At 41.9% G+C, this 22323-nt stretch overlaps 1 long non-coding RNA gene across 1 annotated transcript in view; it reads right to left on the bottom strand.

The window, feature by feature from the left end:
- Positions 1-3704: 3704 nt before the first annotated feature.
- LOC114484561 (uncharacterized) overlaps positions 3705-22323 on the bottom strand; it is a 224910-nt gene continuing 206291 nt past the window's right edge. Inside the window, exon 3 of the long non-coding RNA XR_003677633.1 lies at positions 3705-3751. This is a non-coding gene — a long non-coding RNA (uncharacterized lncRNA). The remainder of the gene's footprint in view (positions 3752-22323) is intronic.

Genomic DNA, 22323 nt, shown 5'->3' with positions numbered 1-22323 from the left:
TAATATATATCATATATGTATAACATTTTAAAAAATCATATATACAAAGCATATATTTTACACACACACACACCACACACACACACACACACACACACACACACACACGTTTTCTGTACTAACTCTCTGTTCCTGGGAAAAACAAGAGAAAGGTTAGAGAAGACTGACTTCCAATAAATGGAATATATTATAATTATATTTTATAAGTAATGATAACACATTTTTATCATAAAATATCTATTATGTAGTATCTATTTTCAAAATAATTTACCCAACGAAGTCATATTTCAATCCCCAGAAGTAAATATGTTTCTGAGGTTGCTTTCAAGCAGCTGGGGCTCAGGTCAGCGGAAATCATCCAACCCAGCGAGACGTTACCAAAGAATAACAATAGTTATTGCTGAAAACAATTCTTAATTATAAACCAAGAGCAAAGTTTATACTGTATTTTTTCCCCAAGCTTAGGAATTTGCAGAGCCTCTACAACTCCAGTGTGCCTCGTGTCTCCACACGGGGGTGGGATCCACCGTGTTCCCCCCGCTGACCGGACGATGGCATCCTTCTCACAGAGCGCCTCCCAGGACCGGCGTTAAAAAGCACACTTCAGGAGACTCTGATTTGGACAAATCCAATCATTTATTGATAAAGAAAATGAAACCAAGAGAGACACCGCCAAGGGGGGAAAGTGGTGGTGAGATGAACTGGGAGATTGGGATTGACATATATACACTAATATGTATAAAATAGATCACTAATAAGGGCCTGCTATATAAAAAGTAAATTAAAAAAAGAAAAAATCTTTCAAAGCCACATCACTAGAACTGAAGGAAATACAAACTGTTTTCTTCTCTTTAGTGATCCCTTCACTATAGCATTTCAGTATAAAATATGTATTCTATATATGTATATATATTTATATACATATACATTTATATACAATACATTTATATCTATATCTTTATAAAGCTATAAATATACATACACAGAAATGTTCTAACTTACTGTTTCTTTAGGACAAGAAACAATCAGAACAATATGGTTATAATCAATAATCTCACCTTCCCTGGAAAAGCTCTAATAGAATACTTTTTGAACTATTTGTACCTCAATTCATAATTTAAAATTACGTACATAGTTTACAAAGACTGCCAACATTGCTTACTTTATGTTGTCAATAACATAATTTGAGAGAAAGAATTACGTTAGTAACTTATATAGTTATTGATTTTAAGAATAGACTCCTAAAGCAAGAGATAGGTAATGAGCAGAAACTTTGGGGGAAAAGTGAGAGTAAACTGTGCATACTTAAAAAGTACTTAGCACTGTAATTTAGGTTCAAAGTCTGCCACTAGGTCAAATAAGAATCAAGCTTTCATTGTCAGAATATGGTTACTTCCACGGCAGGTCCGTGTTAAATATACTGGAGAAAAGCGTGGGCACAGAAACGACTCCTGTGAGGTCACCGATGAAAGCACCGCAAGGAACCTGCTCTCGATGCTACATGGACAAGCGGAGGCTGGGACGAGGCCGAGAGGCAGTTCACACCTGGAGCAGGTGTGTCATTACGTGGTACCGTGCCCTGCCGGGCCTCGCTGAATTATAACTTGTAATTCTTACCTAACAGGAAACGGCCAAACACTGCATTTTATTTAACTCCGTGTGAACTCAGCCTAAGTCTCAGGGGTTCTGTGATGTCAGGTGACAACAGCCCAATAAGCCTTGGTCCGGAAACCCTCTCGGGGATGCTGTGTGATAACAGTACCTGCTCAGACTGTTTCAAGTAAAGTTCCATTCTTTACAGGAAGGTCCCTTTTCCTATGTCACAGATTCTCATTTTATTCTTCAAAACAAAAACATTTAGCGTTCATAAATATTAGTGTACTTAGCATTCTTAAATAAATTATGTGCATAATTGATAAATGATATTTTAAAGTCAACACAATCCATTCTAAAGCTTAAAATAGTAAGTTTAGACTTTGAGTACCTGTTGGGTTGTTTCTGGACCAACTCCCCAACGACAAGGGGGAGGCTCGCCAACAAAACGTCGTCTCCTTTCTCTGAACTTTCAAGATTCCACGATAATGTTCCAGAAGGACATCATGATGCTGCCGTTACTATGTCCACGTGGTCTTCCCCTCCACTTCCTCTCTGGCTTCCTCATCTCACTGTATTCACCAGCACAGCTTGCGCTTCCGAATATGTAAAGAAAAGTATATGCTTGATGTCCCTGAGTAGAAAAGCTTGCAATTTAAAATCCATTCTTTTCCTTCCTTTTTTAGACAAGCTTCTCCTTTAGTAACCTAACGTTATTAGGGTACACATCTCCTCAACAGGCATGATCTTAAAGGGCTATAGTACGATAAGGAAATGTTTCACCTCATAAGGTCTCATATAGGGAGGAAAGAATTGATAGATTATGGAAGGAAAGAATGAGAGAGAGAGGATGAAAGGAAGGAAGGAGGGGGGAAATAGAAAAAAGCATGTAAGTTACCAACTTTGGGAAAGAGTCAGATGAGAAAAAGACCAACAAAAGAGGAATGATTTGCGTCTTGCGTCTTCACAAACGTGGAGCTGACATTATTTACAATGAAAGCCAGAGACCATGGCTTTAGGACAGAGGCTGGAAGGGTTGATGAGCGTTCTGTAAACACAGCATGGAATTTACCAGTCTAAAACAATCGTGTTCCTGGAATATCTATGACTATCAAGCAGTGAGTTATCATTTGGAAAATCCAGAAGTCACTGGGTCCTATAAGGCTCTAGAGTCTTCTTTTCAAGGCCAGTTCTCACAGGGCTGTGGGTCTCCGGAGGTGCCAAGTGGAAGGAATAGCACTCGAAGTCCTCTAACTGGGTCCTCAATCCCAAAGTCATCAATTAGCATAGGAAGTACTTTAATAGGAACCAGCACCTTAAAGGTTAGTCACTTAGCATCTAACGTGTCCTTACTGAAACTTCACCAGATGGCAGATTATCATAAAGGCTGTGAGAATTTTTTGTTATCGGTGAAATGAGTGGCGCAAAGAATGCTGATGAGGAAGAATGTCCAGACCCTGGCAGTCCAGCAGGCCAGAGCCCTTGGAGCGGCACCTGGGCCTAGAGGTCCAGCGGCCCGAAGTCGACTTCCGTCACAGCACTGACTGCAAGAGTCCCGGTGTTGTCACTGTCACGGCATCTGCTTCCAGCCTTCCTAGGACACAGAGTGGGACCTCTCCCAAGCGCGGGGCAGATTCTGGACTGTTTTTGCCTGGTTGTGTCACACCCCCCATTGCCATCACTCCATCTATTTAATGATCCCCCTCTGGTCCCTCCCACACACTGTTTACATGCCAGGCACATCTTTAGGGATGGTCTGGATTCCCATTCTGTGTGTAGGAAAGAGACTTCCACAACAAAAATCTCAACATTCAGGCACAAGGACGTGTAGGAATTTCCGGCCATGCCCCGTAACTGGGGCAGGGAGACCAAGGAGGGGACCCCCGGCGGGGTGCGCTGGATACTCACCCTCTGCAGGGGACCCCCAGCGGAGAGTAGCACCGAGGGGAGGGGGGGCAGGAAAGACATTGTCAAGACAGGGCAGCTCCATGGCCGACCTCGCCCCGAGCATCTTTGACCTTCTCTCCTGCCAGCTGCCTGTCACGCGACTGGCACGGGGGCGGTTCTGGGAGCCCAGGGGTGGGTCAGTGTCACTCATCCTCTGTCTCCTGCTGCGTTCTTTCTCACTTCTCCTCTACTTGCTCCTGTTCTCTTCCCTCTGTGATACAAGGAAAAGGAAAGGGTAATAACAGTGAGCCACGCTTGCAAAGCAGTACGCCTTGTTCTTCTTTCTCTTGGACTAATAAGATGCCTGACGACGTAGAAAATTTTCAAGTATAGCTTCCCCTCTGAGATCTGTATTTGGAGGCTACAAGCCTACATAGAGCAGACTTTTCGTTAATTATGGGATGATTCCTGTGCAAAGGAAAGGAGGCCGGGCCTCCGTGGTCCTGGGAGAAGGACGATACTTTGAACCTTTCGGGGCTGACGGCCGTGCCCTTTCCTGGTGTCCTGCGGTGAGTACACACCCCGGGGCGGGCGGGAGAGGAAACACCCTCCCTGTGTGTCTCCTTCACACAGCACTTCTGGCACCAGAGGGTGCGTTTTCCCACACCAAGCAATTCTGCAACGCCAGCTGGGCAGCCTACGGTTTAACTCAATTCCGTCTTCTTGGCGTTAGCCTCTGACTCCACAGGTTAAGGCCTCAGTCCCGCAAGACACCCCCCATCCCTTCAGATGCCAATCACGAGTCCAGGTTGTCACCTGTGCTTCTGACCGATCGGCCAGAGGTTGGATGTTCCGATGCCCCCTCCTCAGGTTTGATTCATTTGCTAGAGCAGCTCATAGAACTCAGAAGCATTTTACGTCCTAGATCATCGGTTTACTATACAAGCATAGCACCAGGGGCAGCAGACGGAAGACATGCACAAGGCAGGGTAAGGGGAGGGCACAGAGCCCCCACACCCACTTGCCTAGCACCTCCACGTGTTCACAACCCGGAAGCTCTCTGGACCCCATCCTCTTGGGTTTTTACGGAGGCTTCATTACGCAGGCGTGACTGATTAAGTCATTGGCCATTGGTGATTGATCCAAGCTCCAGCCCCTCTCTTCCCTCCGCAGAGGTCAGGGGTGAGGCTGAAAGTTCCCATCCTCTAATCACCAGGTTTGCTCCGCTGGCCGCTGGCCCCGTCCTTCAGGGCTTTCCAAAAGCCACCTCATTACCACAAGCTCAAGTGTGGCTGAAAGGGGCTTGTTATGAATAACTGAAGACGCCCTCATGTTGTTATCACTTAGGAAATCCCAGGAGTTTTAGGAGCTTTGCAGGAGAAATGATGGGGCATCTTCCTGGCAGGAAAGGGGCCTCTTCTCTAGATTCCAGCTTGGGGAACACCAGTCCGAGGCCAGCTGCTGGAAAGGGACACCAAGGACCAGGATGGAGAGCTCGCCCTGGGGCTCGGGATCTGTGTGGGAACCTCCACACGAGGAGGGCCTGCGGCGGCACCGAGGATGCTGGTTGCACCACAGCTCGTGACTTGGGTCTCAGTCCCCTTTAGACCTGCATTCTGGTCTGAAAGCTTGTTCTGAGAACAGCGGCTGAGAGTGAGCGCGGCGCTGGCACGCGTGGGGTGGCGGGTCCTTGCGAGGGGACAGCACGCCCGGGGGCCGTCCTGTTTCCCCAGCTCTCTGAGCTCTTTCCTCTCCTCTGCTCGCTCAGCTGTCGTGAGGCGACGGTCATTCTTATTTCACCAAATGTGCTTTGACCTGATACTGGCCTCTAGGTTTATTAGGACTGAACTGCCTTCCCGATAGGTACTGCCCCTCCACGCAGACCACCTCGGAGGGGCCAGGCCCTTGGTCTCCTCTGTGGGACCTGGCCCGAGGGTGGCCCACAGAAAACACGCGATAAACACTGGTGCCCTCAATGAATTACTGTTCTTTGTGGATCTGCAGGTACTCTGGGGGCTTCCCATGCATGATAATAAATTTGTGGTATTTCTGATGCCTTCAATAGCTGTGGAGGAAACTAAGATTTGAGTTCGCATTAATCTCATAGAATGTTTTTTAAAAGAAGATACATTAATGAGATGCCTTACCCAAATGTCATCCCATTAAGACACCATTTTCGAAGATGTCAGGTGTAAGTCAGCATGATCTCCACAGTATTTAACTTTGGGTTCATTTCTTTTATCTTAAGACAAAATGTGTATTTCTTCTAGAAGGCATTATAAAAAAAATCAAAATCAAGTATGTATGATTCACTCTCATTTTATACCAGTGGACATATCCCCAAGATACACTGCCATCCTTAAAGATAGAACAAACATCTTCAGCAATACACACAACAGCCGATTCTTCTCACTCTAAAACTTAGTAAATCTGTTAGAAAACGCTAAATCTTGGCAGCCTCACTAGCAGGTTTTAATGTGCTTATGAACTGACTAAAATTAAGTTGAAATTATTTTAGGAGCTTCTAAGCTGATAGTGTAAGTTAAATTCATTTGAAGAATAATGATGTGTCAGAGGTAAACCACACAGAATATTATTTAAATTGATAGGCACATTTAATGTTTCACTTCAGTATTTTTGGTTTAGATTCAGCATAGAACTGCAGTCAGACAAATGGTAATGAAAATATTAATTGCAATAAAACTGGGGGAACAGGAGTGTTTTCCAACATAGTAGGTGGGCAGTCACAAAAGGGAAAATGCTGAATAAATGCCACAGACTTTCTTTTTTTTAAGAAATGTGGAAACCGAACACGAAGGTACTTTTCTTCAAAGTCACATTTGGAACACGCTTACTTGCACTTCGGCATTTGCCGGATTTAACATTTGTCTTTTAAAGCCTCACGTTCCTGGCATAATTAAATTTTTCTTTGAACTATGTGAACTAGAGTAGCAATAGTTTTTTAAAAATTCAAACGTAACATCCAAATATTTTTTGAAGTTAGTATCCATACTGTATGTGCCGGTGAAATGTTTAAAATCTGCACCTTCACCTTCAAAGTGAAAAAGGTGATTCCTCATCTCTAGGAACATCACGGGCAGAAGGATTAAATTTTGTCTAAGCAGCAGATGCACGAAGTAACAAGAATCCACAGAAACATTTCTGGGAAGAGCAAACAGTAGGAGCTCTGCCCTAATTACTGGCGCAGCCTGGGCCGAGCAAGCGTCCTCATTGGTCCGTTGCTAGAAGCCCTTCTCACCTCCGGACCGGCCTCAGCCTGAGAGGCTGCCCTGCGCCGGCCCCTCACTCCCCTACCCGCCTGCATCAGTGCGGTTCTTTCATGTACTTATGACAAAAGAGCTACATTAGTGATGTTTTCACGTCTCCTCTCCATTTTTCTCCGCAAGACATCATGGACAAAGGTGCTTTTGTCTATTCACTGAATCCCTGTCACCAAGAATCGTACTTGGAACCTTTAGACATTCCACACATGGCTCCGGAATGAATGCACAAGTGAGTGAGTGAATATGGCAAAAAATCTAAACAAATTAATGTATTTGAAAGAAACACAAAGACTGAGTTTTCTCAGTCTGTTTCACTGATTGTCACCTTGAATGATGAATGCATAGAATTAACAGGTCTACTTTGTGACACACCAACATCCTCTTTCAGTGAAACAGAGCATCAGAAGGGATCCAGAGGACACACCGGTGCCCACCAAGGGCGCGGGGGGGTGGGGGCGTTCACACTGGCTCAGAGACAAACCCACCAAAGCAGCACATGCAGTGCGAAGGCTTCTGGGTTATCAGCAGCCTTTCTCACCAAGGGGGAGCCACAGAGCAGGCTGGGAGCAGGACAGGAGAGAATGTGGGCGCGTGGGGAGGGAAGGGAGGTGGCAGGGAGCCCTGGAGAGCCGAGAGGGGAGGGATGGGCCCTGCCTCACCCAGCAGACGTCTCCTCCCTCCTTTTATTATTTGATCTTCCTAATCACTGGCAGTCAACTTCTGTGCTCCTCACCCCTGGTGACAAAGTACAAAATACTCCGTGGGCCCTTTTAATCTTGTCACATATACACTTAAACGAGGGCAGCAAAGATCCCGGGGTAAAAGCAGCAGGAGGGTAACTGGTTCCCCGTCTTCCAGCTGAAAACAAACCCCCCAGCCAGACAACGCGCCCTCTACAGGCAGAAGCGGAAACACGCCCTGACGGACGGCCTGGGCCACGGGCGGCGCCTCCAAACGCGTCCATCTCTGCCCGTCTGTCCGCCCTTCCTCCCCCTCCGTCTGCTCGCTGAGGACACTGCACACCGGCCCCACCGCAAATAGCCTCCTCTCTGCTCTGTGCCCCTGGTTAGCACAGCACTGGCCCCCAGGATGGCACAGACCCTGCCTTTCCTGTGACTCTGGGGGGGTCTCCGGCAGCCAAGGGGCAGCTCCGGCCCCAGCCGTTCCCGGGGCCTGTGGGCGAGGACGGGCTCGCGGCAGGCTCGCCTCATCCCTGGCTGCTCCTATTTGAGCCGTTCGTCGACACAGCAGAGAAGCTCGCCTCCAGGTGAGCAGGAAGGCTGCTGAGGGTGCTTTTGGATTTTGGAATGACAGTTCACACTGAACGTTACAGTGTTCTGCATGACTGAAAGAATCCCATGACAAGGCTTTGTTCTTTCTTTCTCTTTTGCTTTTAACAAAACGCGTGCTGGAGGAATGCAGACTCTGGGTGCAGCTGCAGTGGGACTGAGAGCACCTCTGTGACTTCTGTGATGGGACACAGGCACCGGCGTCCCACATTCTACTGAGAAGAAAGGACTACAGGCTAGTCTCAGATATCCCAGGGCGCTCAGGTCCCACTGATGGAGTCATTTACTTTATAGTTTCCTTAAAATAATAAGGAAAAAAACCTGGAAAGATATCTAGCCTTTTCACTGCGACTATCTGGGTTCTAGTTTCAATTCTAATCAAACGTGTAAACATCAAGGCTGTCCTGTGAATGTGAAGGAGGCTGGGTACCTGGGGTGAGACCTCTTCTCTCCTTCCTAAAGAGGATGCTGTGGACCCGCACTGGCAGATGAAAAGCATCCACGGAGAGACTGGCTTCTCAAGTGATGTAGTAGTGACACTTAGTGTGACACAAGGATGAAGGACCCAGGAAGCAGGGAGAGCTGAGAGTACAAGAAAAGGAACAAAGAAACAGTCAAAGAACCAGGGAGATTGTTTCCTCCCAGAGTCTGAATCTGCAAGAAACAAAAAGGTTGATCCTAGTTTTATAACACACTTCCAATTCCACAATTTTAGTGTCTTTTATAGTAACACTGGATTTAGCTTCTCTTTTTCTGCACAAGTATTTTATCTGGGGAAACAGTCAATGGTGGAATTCCTTTTCTCGCAGCAATACTTCAACGATGGAGCCTCCCCAGATTAAAACTAAAGACTCAACAACTAGAATATTTATTTAGTAGTTTAGGCTTAATTTCTTACATCAGGAATTAATGTTTTCCCTCAATTTAAGTAAAACTAATTTTAAATTACCTATATTTAATCGTATGTGTTAATTCTTAAGTTTCCCATAATTAACCAGCATTTGCATGTAAAAAAGGATTTTTTTTTCTTAGCTAATATCTCAAATCCCTAGCATAGTGTCAGGGCCATAGTAGGTGCTCAATAAATATATGCTGGGAAATAGAAAAAAATATGATAAACTAAACTAAATGAAGTTTTCAATGACCTACAGCAAGGAATACAGGAGAGTGGGGTACGTAGGCTTGATTACTCGTGGCAACAAGAAAAACCGCACACTGAGGGAACCATGGGTGTGTCCATAAATTGGGATAGAAAGGGTTTATTAATAAGACTGGGGCTCATGTAAGGCAATCTGGGAGAGGTAGGGAAGCAGGGCTGTTCCCTGCACTGGATGTTCTCAGGAAGTAGAGGTAATTCTTGATCCGGTATCTCAATGAACCTTATCTGTGAGGCCTAGGGATGAAGTGGGACTAAATCTATAATTAGATAAGAAGCAGCAGATACTCCTGTTATCCAGGATGGGCTGCTTGGTCATATTTGTGGTTTGACAATGCTCACGCTTTTGAAATGTTCAGATGTGATTATGGTTATATTTGTTTCTATGGCTGTCATAACAAAATTCCACAGACAGCGGGGCTTAAACAACAGAAGTGCATTTTCTCACAGCACTGGGGGCTGGATGTCCAAGATCAAGGTGTCAGCAGGGCTGGTTTCTCCCGAGGCCTCTCTCCGTGGCGTGCAGACAGACAGCTTCTCACCATGTCCTCACATGGCCTTTCCTCCGAGAGCACACGTCCCTGGTGTTGCCTCTTTTCTTAAAATGTCGCCAGTCCTATTGGATTAGGGCCTCATCCTCATGCCCTCATTTTACCTTAACCGCCTCTTAAAAATCACCTTCAAATGTGGTCACATGCTGAGGTCCTGGGGTCAGGGCTTCAACATATAGATTTGAGGGTGGAGGTTATGTTCAGTCCTCAACAGTAGTGAGTCTGATTTTTGGTCCATCACAGAATGGTTCTATTTCCTGTTAGCTTCTGTGAAATCGTTCATTTCCAACAGGTCGGTGTCTGGTTCTGCAATAGCATTCTGAGGGTCATTCCGAGGAGCTCAGCCCTTTCAATTTCGTCTCCCAGTAATCTCACAAGCATCATGTTCACCGCATTAAAATATATCCCCTTAAATCTACAGTGGTGTCTAGTACCTGTGACCAGATTCTCACTGATTTTCCCAGTGAAGACTTTCCAAGGTCAGGTTTCCTTGTGGAGTCTCCAGGCTGGCAGCCTCTATGCTTCTTGAGATTTCCCTGCCCTCACCTTCCTCATGGTTGATGGGTGTGTATTTTCCATGCATATTTCTAACTCTCACTAGGTTTTAAGTTGCTTTAAGAAGAGGGGCTCCATTTTATTTATCTTTGTGATTTTAATCTCTCAGTGCTTCGCTTACAATAAAGCTCCATCAAGTACTGAATAAATAATATAAAAACAGTCTTTATCAGCATATATTACACATCAGTATTTCTTAACTAATTTTGATAATATCATAGATTTTTTGGCAAACATGCCTTAAGGATTAAAATAACCTCTTCATATCAGACATTATAATCAACTCCCATTATTTTCAGTATAAAGAACCTTTAATTTAAGATGATTCGTTTTCCAAAAGCTTTTGTGTAATTTGAAAAACGAGACAGATAAAAGAGAAGGCAATTTCTCACGGAAACAATAACAAAGAAGGCTTCTAGGTTTAGGCTTACCTCAATTTAGGGAAACTCAGTCTCCGTAGTATTGCTAGAAATCCGGCTCTCAGAATAGGAGCCAAGGAGGCCGGTAAGCAGCAGCTGTGATCTGACTGGGTCACTGGTGAGGAGACCCAGATGCAGGGCCACAGCAGCAGGGGCTCCTGGCCAGCCTGTAGCTTCACAGTCTGCTCATTCATAGCATGGCAGAGGTCACCTCCACAACCTTTACTCAAGAGTAAGTGCCGTCATTTTGTACTCCTAAATGAACCTGTGTGTGTACCTGGGCTAGAGCACCGAGCTGCGGGCAGGTGCACCAGGGCTAATTCTGCCCGCTGCAGGGATGGGAAGACATTTGTCCAAGGCTCCAGCTGTGGTCATTTCAGTGCTGACTTTTCAACTTTCGTGAGATGAGATTGGAGGAGATGTGCCCTCAGGACCTTTAGCAATCCCCCAAAGAAAACAAGGATGCCAACGATAAAAACAATTTCGATTTTCTAGTTCTCCTTTTTCGGGCACTCTTGTCTCTTAGAAAGAGAGAAAGATAGCTAAGATGGAGGCTTTGGTTTTCCCTTGTTAAAATTAAAAGAAAATGAAAACAAAACAAAGCCAGAGGCTGTTGTTTCCTGAAGCAGAAAATTAAGAGTTTATGATTCTGAAAAAGGAGTCTGTGATTCTGAAAAGGAGAGCGACTCTTTTCTTTGGTTCTAGTGGGAGAGAAGCCTGTCTCCTCCTGAGAGTGGCTATTTTCTTTGAAAACTGATTTGCTCAATTTGTTCTTGAAAACTAAGTTGGATTAGGAATTTGGCTATCTAGTTCCAGAATACGTCTGGTAACACCGGTTACTGAAGAGGAGGTAAAAGTGACAGAATTCAGAAGAGTAAGAAAACTGAAGATGAAGTTTGGCAAAGGGATTTCTCTTGATAGGAGATTTTCCCGCTTTATGTATCTCATTAATTCATTCAAATATCTACTAAGAACCAGGCGAGGGCAGGCCATGGAGCTACTGCCAGACTTTCAAAAATAATGAGGTTAATCCTCTTCCCTACCATTCAGAGCAGCGGTAGAAAGTGCTACCACTTTCCTAATTTCCAGATTCCTAAACAGGCTGCAGGTTACAGGGACTTAACCTACTAGATGGCCTCTGAACACAGAATATCGATGTGAACTTGAACTAGGTGTCCCACCGCTTTGGGCTTGGTGTTTTCGGTACAATGAGGTCGTTGTTTAAAGTAGAGGACCTCTGATATCTACTATCTCTAGGATTCCTGAAATGAAATAAGTGAAGAAACTCCTATATCGAGTAAAATGACACAGATATTAGTAATTGGGACCATGTGACATCACTTTAAAAGTTTTAAAATTCACTCTCTCTAGTATTTGAAATGCTTTTATTTATTTGATATTTCGATGGTTTCTTCTTCTACTTAAATAATTATTTATTTGTTTTGGCAAACTCTAAAGCATATGCACATTTCTCAAGACCCCTTCTTGTTTATCAGGAATACTGATTTTCCAAGAGAGCTTTCAAGCTGGCTCTCTCAAGAAGCATAACAAGTGATTTCACCCAGGTCTATGGGAGCACACTCAAGAATATTCTGGAGTTCTACCTTGGGAAGGACCACAGCTACCTGCCGGCACCAAGAATGGCGGCCCTTACCTCGGGGAGGCCCGCATTTAACTGCTGCTCTACCCATCAAAATCTGTTCTCACTGTCAGCTTGCTTTTTTCTTTCACCAGAGTTTCAGCAAATGCCTCCACATTGTTCACACGGTAAACATATTTGACATTCGCTCGGAAGAAAGAATAAATCAGTGTATTCAGCATATCACACAATATTTAGAAAATAGATTTGTTTTCCCTCTTGCGGACTTTGAAGCCAGAAATATACAAACGGCTGTGAAACATCTAACTGCCATCGAAGGCCGTTTTCTCTGAGGGAAAAAAATGAGTGTGCTTTTACTAAAACAAGTTAAAGAGCGATTGCCAAAGACCATTGGGTGGAAACTCGCCTTTCAACTCTGTGGTACCTTTTTCATCTCTACTGGAAACTGGATTAACTCAAAGGTTTTCCTTTCTCTTTTCTCACTTTTTTTTCCCTATTTATATTTCTAAGACCCTGAGCAAAGTCTTTCATCTGAAAATTCACAGACTAACCTCCTTAAAATGCATGGCAGAAGATCTGAATATCCATTTTGGCAGATGTTCCTGCAATTTCCTCTGTTCAGCGTTATTTGAATTCTTCTCAAATCAGTTCAAAGACGTTTTACAGTATACAGTATGCTTATAGTCCCCAAGACTGAACTGCAGTTTTGAAGTCTCATATTCGTTAAATGGGCCACATACATGGCATGAAACAGAATGGGAAATTTGACCAGGAACAGTAGGAAATAATCTAAATCTTACAACCCAGACCAAGGAATCTTGTTTGATATGGAATATTTTGGAGCTGACTCTTATTATCTATTTGTCAAGTTTGAAATAGTATTATTTTTTAAAATACTGAAAGTTCTACCAATTAGATTTTTTTGTTATCCTGTAGACGGAGGCCAACCAGAATTGCGACAATAATTTCTAAAAGGATATTGAAAGTAGCCCCGTATGCACCACCTAGTTCAAAGAAATTCGACAGTTTTATTTTACTTCTATTCTATTCTACCCCAACCAGCTTACACTAATCAGGTGCTCAGTGTGTTCAAGGCAAAACACCGGAAATTGTAGGAAAAAAGGGATTATTATAACACTACCTGCCAGAAAGTGAGTATTTTTACGTTTCTGCATGGTTAGAGCATTCTGAACAAATTTACTGGGACCTCGGTTAAAGGATAAGCCTGGAAGCTGCTGAATCACTGGTAAGGGACCTGCCTCCCTGAAGGTATGTGTTTACAGTTCAAGGAGGACGAGATTTGGAGCCATGTGGACAGTCCTGAGGTTGTAAACTCAGAATGCTTGTCCCGTCTCCCTCTGAAGACATTTATTTATATTCCGAAGAGTGAGAATCCAGGACCCCGCCCCTTCTCTCCTGAAGAAAAGTGTTTACACCAGGGAGCAAAGGTTTTCCTCCCTTTACGAGAGGAGAGGGGAATGGTGGCTTACAGGGGTGCCGCTCCCATGTGAGCTCCCAGATTCATGTTTTTGGGATTTCTCACCTATGGCAGGGACCCTGATACATGCGGGGTAACACCCAGCTCTCATCACGAAACCCCAGATACGGGACAGATTGAGAAAGGAAAACCTATGTAGTTACAGCTCTAAGTAGGAAAGTATAGTCTATCTCTGGATCAGAAACCATGTGTCCACTTTCAGGATAATACAACTATATTGATTGAGTGACTGATCAGTAGATGAATGATAGGTTGATAGATAGATGTTGGCTCCGTAAGTGGAGAAATAAACATCAAAGAAGGCAAATTTTAAGTGTCCTAAGAAAAATAACTAATTGTTTTGGAGGAGATTTAAGGAAAGTTAAATTACAAACGGTAGAGGGCAATCTGAGGAGGTGCCTTGAAGTCATTTGCTTTTTCCACTGGCCTCGAGTGATAACAAGAGTCCTAGGACTAGCTCGAGGGTGGAGGAATACTCATCCAGAAGGAGGGATAACCGGAGCAAGGCAGGGCCAGGGCCGCTGCGGAGTCTGCACCACAGCGCGTTATCTACGGAGGAAAGGGCAGAGCTAGAGGCCACGTCTGAATCACATGCTGGAGAAGCACATGCAGTTTTGAATAACTTGGGAGCTATTTCAGGTTCTTCAAAGAAGAATGACATGATCAGAGATTTTTTTTTTCCTTAAAGAATTTATCTGGCATATCCGAATGAACATGGCATTCTATATGCTTATGTGTGTTATTTAACTAAAAATTAAGTATCTATTTCAAGTTAGCCAAAAATATTATCTGATCTTTTGTGTCTGTTCGATCACCTATTGCTTTCAGAAGAAACCCATTTTGAGGTCAGTTGCTGAAAAACACTCTGAAAGGATATTGACTCACCTCTCAAAATGTTTTGAACCCAACTGAACTGCAAAATTATCTAATTCAGAAATGTCTAACAGAGTTTATTTTTTTTAACAGTCTGCGTTGTTTTGTTAGGGCTACCATAACAACACACCACAGACAGGGTGGCTTAAAAAACAGAAATTTATTTCCTCACGGTCTGGGGGCTGGACGTCCAGGGTCAAGGTGTCAGCAGGGGGGTGCTTCTCTCGTGTCTTCTCCCAGTTTGCAGATCGTGCTGTGTCTTCACACGGTCTTTCCTCTGGATCCATCCCAGGAGTCTCTTCTTTTCTTTTAAGGACGTCGGTCATTTGGGATTTGGGACCACCCTAATTTAATTATCTCTCTAAAGATGGGCTCATGTTCAGTAACCTCGGATAGGGTTAGGGCTTCAACACATGAATTTTAGGTAGGGGGAGAGTGCACAATTCAGCCGATCACAGTCTCTTGTGTATTTAAAGTCCTTAAGCCATGTCTCCTGAAATCCCCTAGCCGATTTTCCACAAATACAGCGTTGTCCTTTGCTAGAGTGCTTGTAACCCTGGCATAATTCATACCATTTTACATCTAAACCTGATTTGCATTTTGAAGCATGAGTGGAAGGAAAAGAATATTGCGATTCAGTAGGATGCCAAGAGTCTCTTTTTTTGTCTTTTAAATCTTTTGTTTTTGTCCCTTTTCTTCTGACGTGTTATCTGAGGCTTGTTGGCAAATGGACAGACAGATTTTCCATGGAAGTGTATGAATCGTCCTCAAGGGATATGTAAAAGATAATAATTTTCCAACTTTACAGACATCAGGGTTTTGGAACATTTGGTTTAGATTATGATAAAATAATTTATGAGAGTAATTTTCTTTTTCAGAACCTCTGTGTGGGTTGCCTTTATTTTTCAGCCTCTCTACTGATGAAAATAGTATAGTTATTTAAAACCCTCTGTTCACTCCCAAATTAAGAGATCCTTTGTGTAGACACCTGTGTATATTGTATACACTGACAGATATATATCTAGTGCCTGAATCAACTACATGGCAGATGATCATGAGGAAGAACTGGTCTCTGCCTTAAAGTAACCTATCGCCTAGTGGCATGCAAAAAATAGTTACGAAATTCCCTAAAGCAACAAAAGTTATTTGCAAAGGAGTATTTTTCATTAAATTCCTAAGGGCCTCATGCTGGACAGAAGCCTCTTACGAATTAACAAAATGCAAGTTATCAACTTGGAAATTAAAATGAATCTATTTTATCCCAGTGCGTTTGCATGCAAGTGCTTCTCTTATAATATGCGACTGTTCAGAGCCTGGGAAGCACCCAAGGCAGAATCTGAGGAGGGAGGCGCATCTGGTGAACTCCATCAGAATAATGAACGTAAATGGCGTGTTCTCTGCCAGGTGGTTGGGGGCATTTGACCAAGACCATCAATTACTTAGTGACACTTTTCAACATTTATAAATCTTACTGTTTAAGTTTCCAGGGCAATCGTTTCCCAGGTTTGGGAGAAGAAAAACCTCCAAGAAAGAAAAGCACTTGTTTTCTCTGGCATCTGCTATAAAAAGTATCAATTATGGGAGGACCGCCCAAAACCATGAAGAGCTGCAGGGTACAACAGCGGGCTGGTACAGAAGATGGAAGATGTCTGGATTGGAACAAAATAATCCCCGGACCTCAGTTTTCACTTCTTAGGCAATGGATTTAGAGAATTTCAAACACAAGAAATTTGAATATCAATGAAAGGGAACCACATGTCTTCTGTTTCTGGCCACAGTGAAGTAGCCAGTATCACACTCAGCCTCTGGAAATAAATAACTATGAAACCTGGACAAATATGTATAACAATTGTTTACAGGAGATGGACAACTACCTATGCAGCCTGCGAACGTGGAGAGAAGGCTTGGTGAGCCACAAGCTCTGCTTGGAGATGCTTTCTGAGTCAGGAAGGCACAGCCAAGGTGGAAAGCAGCTGTCTCACTGGGTGAAGATGACAAAGACCAGAGCAGTGAGGTTCTAGCACAGCTGGGATTTGGGGGGAAGAAGTACTTGAAAAGGGAGCATCATGAGGCGGGAATGGCAAAATTCTATGTGGAAATTCGTCTTCCACCTTTGACGGACTCCTGAGCTGCGTGCACAGGAGGTCCAGGACACCTTGGGGACATGGCTCCCAGGAGAAGGTGAGATTCCAGAGCCCTCACCTGCTGGGGAGACACTGCAGTTGGTGTCCAATCAGACGGGAAATTTTGTTGGATATTCTGAGAATCTATAAGGTAAATATTGACATTGCTAAAAGGAGACAGAATTCCACAACTGTAGTTGGGAATTTTAATACAAGCACCACAAAACTGACAGAACAAGTAGATAAAAATCTGTTAACTATATAGCTCTGAACCGCACTATGGACAACCTTGTTGATATGACATGATATGATATGATATATATACACACATATACATATATAGGTGTATGATATATACCAAACCCAATAATTATAGAACTCGAATTCTTTCCAAATACTTTTAGAGCATTTACTAATATTTTCCATACGCTGATGCTTAAAGCAGTCCTCAACAAATTTCAAAGGATTGAAATCATTCAGACCTTGGTTTTTGACTCAGGTGGATTAAACAGATAAGGGGAAGTTCACCCACAGATTAGAAATTAAACAATACATTTCTAAATAAGTCATAATTAAAAATTCAAAGCAAAGTTTAGAAAAATAATTTAATGAATCCTAATGAAATTTCAAAATATCAGTATGGATAGAAAAAAGTAAATTAATGCTCAGAGGGAAATTTATTAACAATAAATATATAAGAAAGAGATAAATGTCTAACCTTCCATCTCAAGAATCTAGAAAAATGGCAGTAAACAAAACATAAAGCATGTATAATTAAGAAAACAGGATAAGAATAGAAATCAATAAAATGGGAAAATAAGTGAATGCCACAAAGGAAACCATAAACGAAACGAAAAGATAACCTATGGAATGGGAGAAAATATTTGTAAACAATGCGACCAACAAGGGATTAATTTCCAAAATATTCAAACACTTCATACAGCTCAATATCAAAAAAACAAACAATCCAGTCAAAAAATGGGCAGAAGATCTAAACAGACATTTCTCCAAAGAAGGTGTATAGATGGCCAACAGGCACATGAAAAGATGCTCAACATCACCAAGTATTAGAGAAATGCAAATCAAAAGTACAATGAAGTATCACCTCACACCGGTCAGAATGGCCATCATCAAAAAGTCTACAAACAATAAATGCTAGAGAGGGTGTGGAGAAAAGGGAAGCCTCCTACAATGTTGGTGGGAATGTAAATTGGTGCAGCCACTATGGAAAACAGTATGGAGGTTCATTAAAACACTAAAAATAGAGCTACCATATTATCCTGCAATCCCACTCCCAGGTATATATATCCAGAGAAAACTAGAATTTGAAAAAATACATGCACCCCAAGTTTCACTGCAGCACTATTTACAATAGCCAAGACATGGAAGCAACCTAAATGTCCAATGACAGATGAATGGATAAAGAAGATGTGGTATATACACACACAAATACACACACACACACACACACACACACACACACAAATACACACACACACACACAAATACACGAATATTATAAAGCCATGTGCAGCAACATGGATGGACCCAGAGATTATCATACTAAGTGAAGTAAGTCAGGCAGAGAAAGACAAATATCATATACTACCGCTTACACGTGGAATCTAAAAAAATGATACAAATGAACTTATTTACAAAACAGAAATAGAATCACAGACATAGAAAATAAACTTATGGTTACCAAAGTGGGGAGGGAGGGGATAAATTAGGAGTTTGGGATTAAAATATACATACTACTATATACAAAAGAGATAACTAGCAAGGACCTACTGTATAGCACAGGAAACTATACTCAATATCTTGTAATGACCTACAATGAAAAAGAATCTAAAAAAGAATATGTATATATATATATATATACACACTATATATGTACAGCAATGTGATTCAGTTATACATACATATACATATATATATATGTGCCACTTATTAATTTTTTTCTGGCTGTGTTGGGTCTTTGTTACTGCGCATGGGCTTTCTCTAGTTGCAGCAAGCGGGGGCTACTCTTCGTTGTGGTGTGTGGGCTTCTCATTGCGGTGGCTTCTCTTGTTGCAGAGCACGGGCTCTAGGCATGCGGGCTTCAGTTGTGACACGCAGGCTCAGTAGTTGCGGCTCGTGGGCTCTAGAGCACAGGCTCAGTAGTTGTGGTGCACGGGCTTAGTGGCTCCGCGGCATGTGGGATCTTCCTGGACCAGGGATCGAACGCGTGTCCCCTTCATTGGCAGGCAGATTCTCAACCACTGGGCCACCAGGGAAGTCCCACCACTTATTAATTTTTAAATGTCATGTAAGTGTTTGAGAAGTCTTGACTACCAAGACAGAGCAGCATGGCACACGTGAAATAAAATGGTAATATAGCTGGCATGTATATCGTGTATTCTACGTGCCAAGCACTGTTCTGGGGCATTTTGCATGTGACAAACCCAGTGAGGTAGACAGTTTTCTGCACTTTCAGATGAGCAAATGTACATAGAGAAATACTAAAAGTCTTGCCTGCTGTCATATAACTTAGAGAACAGAACTAAAATTTTAACATTGACAGTGTATTTCCTGTGTATTCTCTTAACCATTGATATTACCTCTTTATTCACGAGTTTTACATCTTATTGTGCTATTTGGGCCAATTAAAGTATTTATTTTCTTGAATTAATGTATTACTCTAGTACAGAAAATTTCACATAGCATTAAATGTATCTTCCTGTCTCGGATTTATCCCTTGATCAGTGCTTTGACAGAAGGGAATAGTATGTTTCTATCTTTGAATAACCTTAATTAACATATCACCTAGCACATGATATTATCTGTCTGTCTATCTATTATCTAGCCATCTGTCTTTGTTGAGTAAAAAAGAACAACATGTTTCTGGGGTCAAGTATCTAAACACACAGTGAAAGAACTTCTGAAAAGGAAGGAATTATTTTTGATCCAAAGTGAAAAGCTTTTCTGGATAATTAAAATAATGGAACATCAGAAATGGTTAGCAATCAGTGATTTTTTTTTAACGTGACACTCTTCATTCTAAGTACTTTTTTCTTTTTTTTTTTTTTTTTTTTTTTTGCGGTACGCGGGCCTCTCACCGTTGTGGCCTCTCCCGTTGCGGAGCACAGGCTCCGGACGCGCAGGCTCAGCGGCCATGGCTCACGGGCCCAGCCGCTCTGCGGCATGTGGGATCTTCCCGGACCGGGGCACGAACCCGTGTCCCCTGCATCGGCAGGCGGACTCCCAACCACTGCGCCACCAGGGAAGCCCCTAAGTACTTTTTTGTCATCTTCTGAAGTAATGGGAAAAATTAGTCCATGGTTTTACATCCCAAATAATGCTCACCAACAAAAGACAAATTCTACCCAATCTTAATGGTCAACTAGGTTTGTTTTCAATAAATCAATAAGCTAAAAATGTCATTCAAAGGATGAAATGCAACAATTTTTAATCTCATTCTCACTCAGCTAAACATTTTAAATTCCCCTTTGGTAAGCAAGATCTGAGGATTGGGGTTGCAGGCTGTTTGAATACAGAGAGAAGATGTCAATTATAATTTTGTTCATTTTCAGAAGGGTGAACCTCGAGGTTAATAGAATCACACTGAATAATGAAGGAGGATGTCCAGACACTTTTTATTAAAAACAACCTCTTAAAATTCAATTGTGTATGTTCTCAATAAAGAAGTTTAACTCAATTTTAATGACTCATCAAAATAGTGTAAAATGAATCATTCCAGGACTCCAAATTCATTATGGAATTATTCTGAAATCTGGTCTCTTTTAAAATTATGTTGGAAAGCCCATCACTATTCTTTAAGCTAGCATTAACCTTTCAAAAAACTAGTAAGTCAAAATTTTTGCAAAGTATCTGCCTCCTCATTTTAAATTTTAATAATCCTTTAAGAAAGATGTAGAAATATTATGGTTTCACTTATTTTCCTTTTTAATTGCAGATGCACCATAGAGAGGTAGCATATTCACGGTTACTGGCATGCAATCATCATATCTTACACACTTAGTTTTCCCAACTTTTCTCCATTTTCCACAACAATATTATTCTCCCACCCATAGCTACCCATTTCGTTATGTAATGGTTATTCTTGTTACTAACCTATCATATGCTTTATTTACAGGTATAATTGCCTGCTACAAAAGTTATACTATCTCTGAATCACTCTAAGCTCCAGTGATGACTTTTCTTGCCTTCTGACCTTCACATATATTTTGATTCTGATTGGAAATATTTTTCCCACCTCTTGACCAAGCGGAACCCCTAATCCTCCTTCGGGATTTAGTTAAGAGAACGCGTTTTTCTCAAGAAAGCATACTCTGAGGTCTAACATGGCCTTCTATGTGATTCTCTATCTCAGTCACATTATAACTTTTTATACAGAATCCAATTATTTCTGTATTTTGAATTCCTTGTACCCTCGTCTGCTTCTATCACTAAGTTGTAAGGTGACTGAGCAGACGGCCTGACTACCAGCAGTTCGCAGATGCCCAGCACAGAGTAGGGTTTTAGTAACATCTAATGAATGAAGAAATATTGTATCTGTGACACCTCTGCTATTACTGTTTTCATCACATAAGGCCCCTCTGTGACCTGAACCTCCTGCCCTGTTTAAAATAAGTAAACCTCAATTAACCTGCTTCATTTAGTTCCAGGTTAAAATAAAAGATCAGAGCCTTCAAAAATATTTGGTAGTATCCATACCTAATGTGTTTAACATTAAAAGAGCTATAACAATGATGTATTTTTTAAAAATTTATTTTATCGAAGTACAGTTGATTTACAATGTTGTGTCAATTTCTGCTGTACAGCAAAGTGACTCATTTATACATATGTGTATTCTTTTTCATATTCTTTTCCATTACAATTTATCACAGGATATTGAATATAGTTCCCTGTGCTATACAGTAGGACCTTGTTGTTATCCATTCTATATATAATAGTTTGCATCTGCTAATCCCAAACTCCCAATCCATCCCTCCCGCACCCCCTAAACAATGATATACTCTTGACAAAGAATTATTATAATAAGAAAAAGTTGTTATTTTCCCTTAAGATTTTTAGAACTTACAGTTTGTACCAATTATATTTTAATTTTACTTCTAAATGCCTTAAAGGAAAAAACATGGATATCATCAACAACTATGAAACAATAAGCTTATGTATATAACATGGGGAATTTATTTTATTTTAGGAGTATTATAAAAATAAATGTTTTGGTAGCTATTGCATTTGAAGCTCTCTTTGGGGCTAATGGGCAAAATGTTTCTTTTTTAAAAAATTTATCATTCAGAAGTTTCTTTATAAAACTTTTTTTGAAATGTGTTTTCCTACTGACAGACATTTCACCCTGAACATTAGCCTGGATTACAAATACACATTTTAAAATTCATATCAAGTGAATAATTATTGCTTTCTTTCTCCTTTAAAATAAACTTCCTCATGACAAACATGCACGTGTAAGGTTTGTCAGCCCCCTGCCA

Source organism: Physeter macrocephalus, chromosome 20 (genome assembly GCF_002837175.3).
Source record: "Physeter macrocephalus isolate SW-GA chromosome 20, ASM283717v5, whole genome shotgun sequence".
Taxonomy (NCBI): domain Eukaryota; kingdom Metazoa; phylum Chordata; class Mammalia; order Artiodactyla; family Physeteridae; genus Physeter; species Physeter macrocephalus.
The sequence above is the reverse complement of the archived record's forward strand: the minus strand, read 5'-3'. Positions and strand labels throughout refer to the sequence as shown.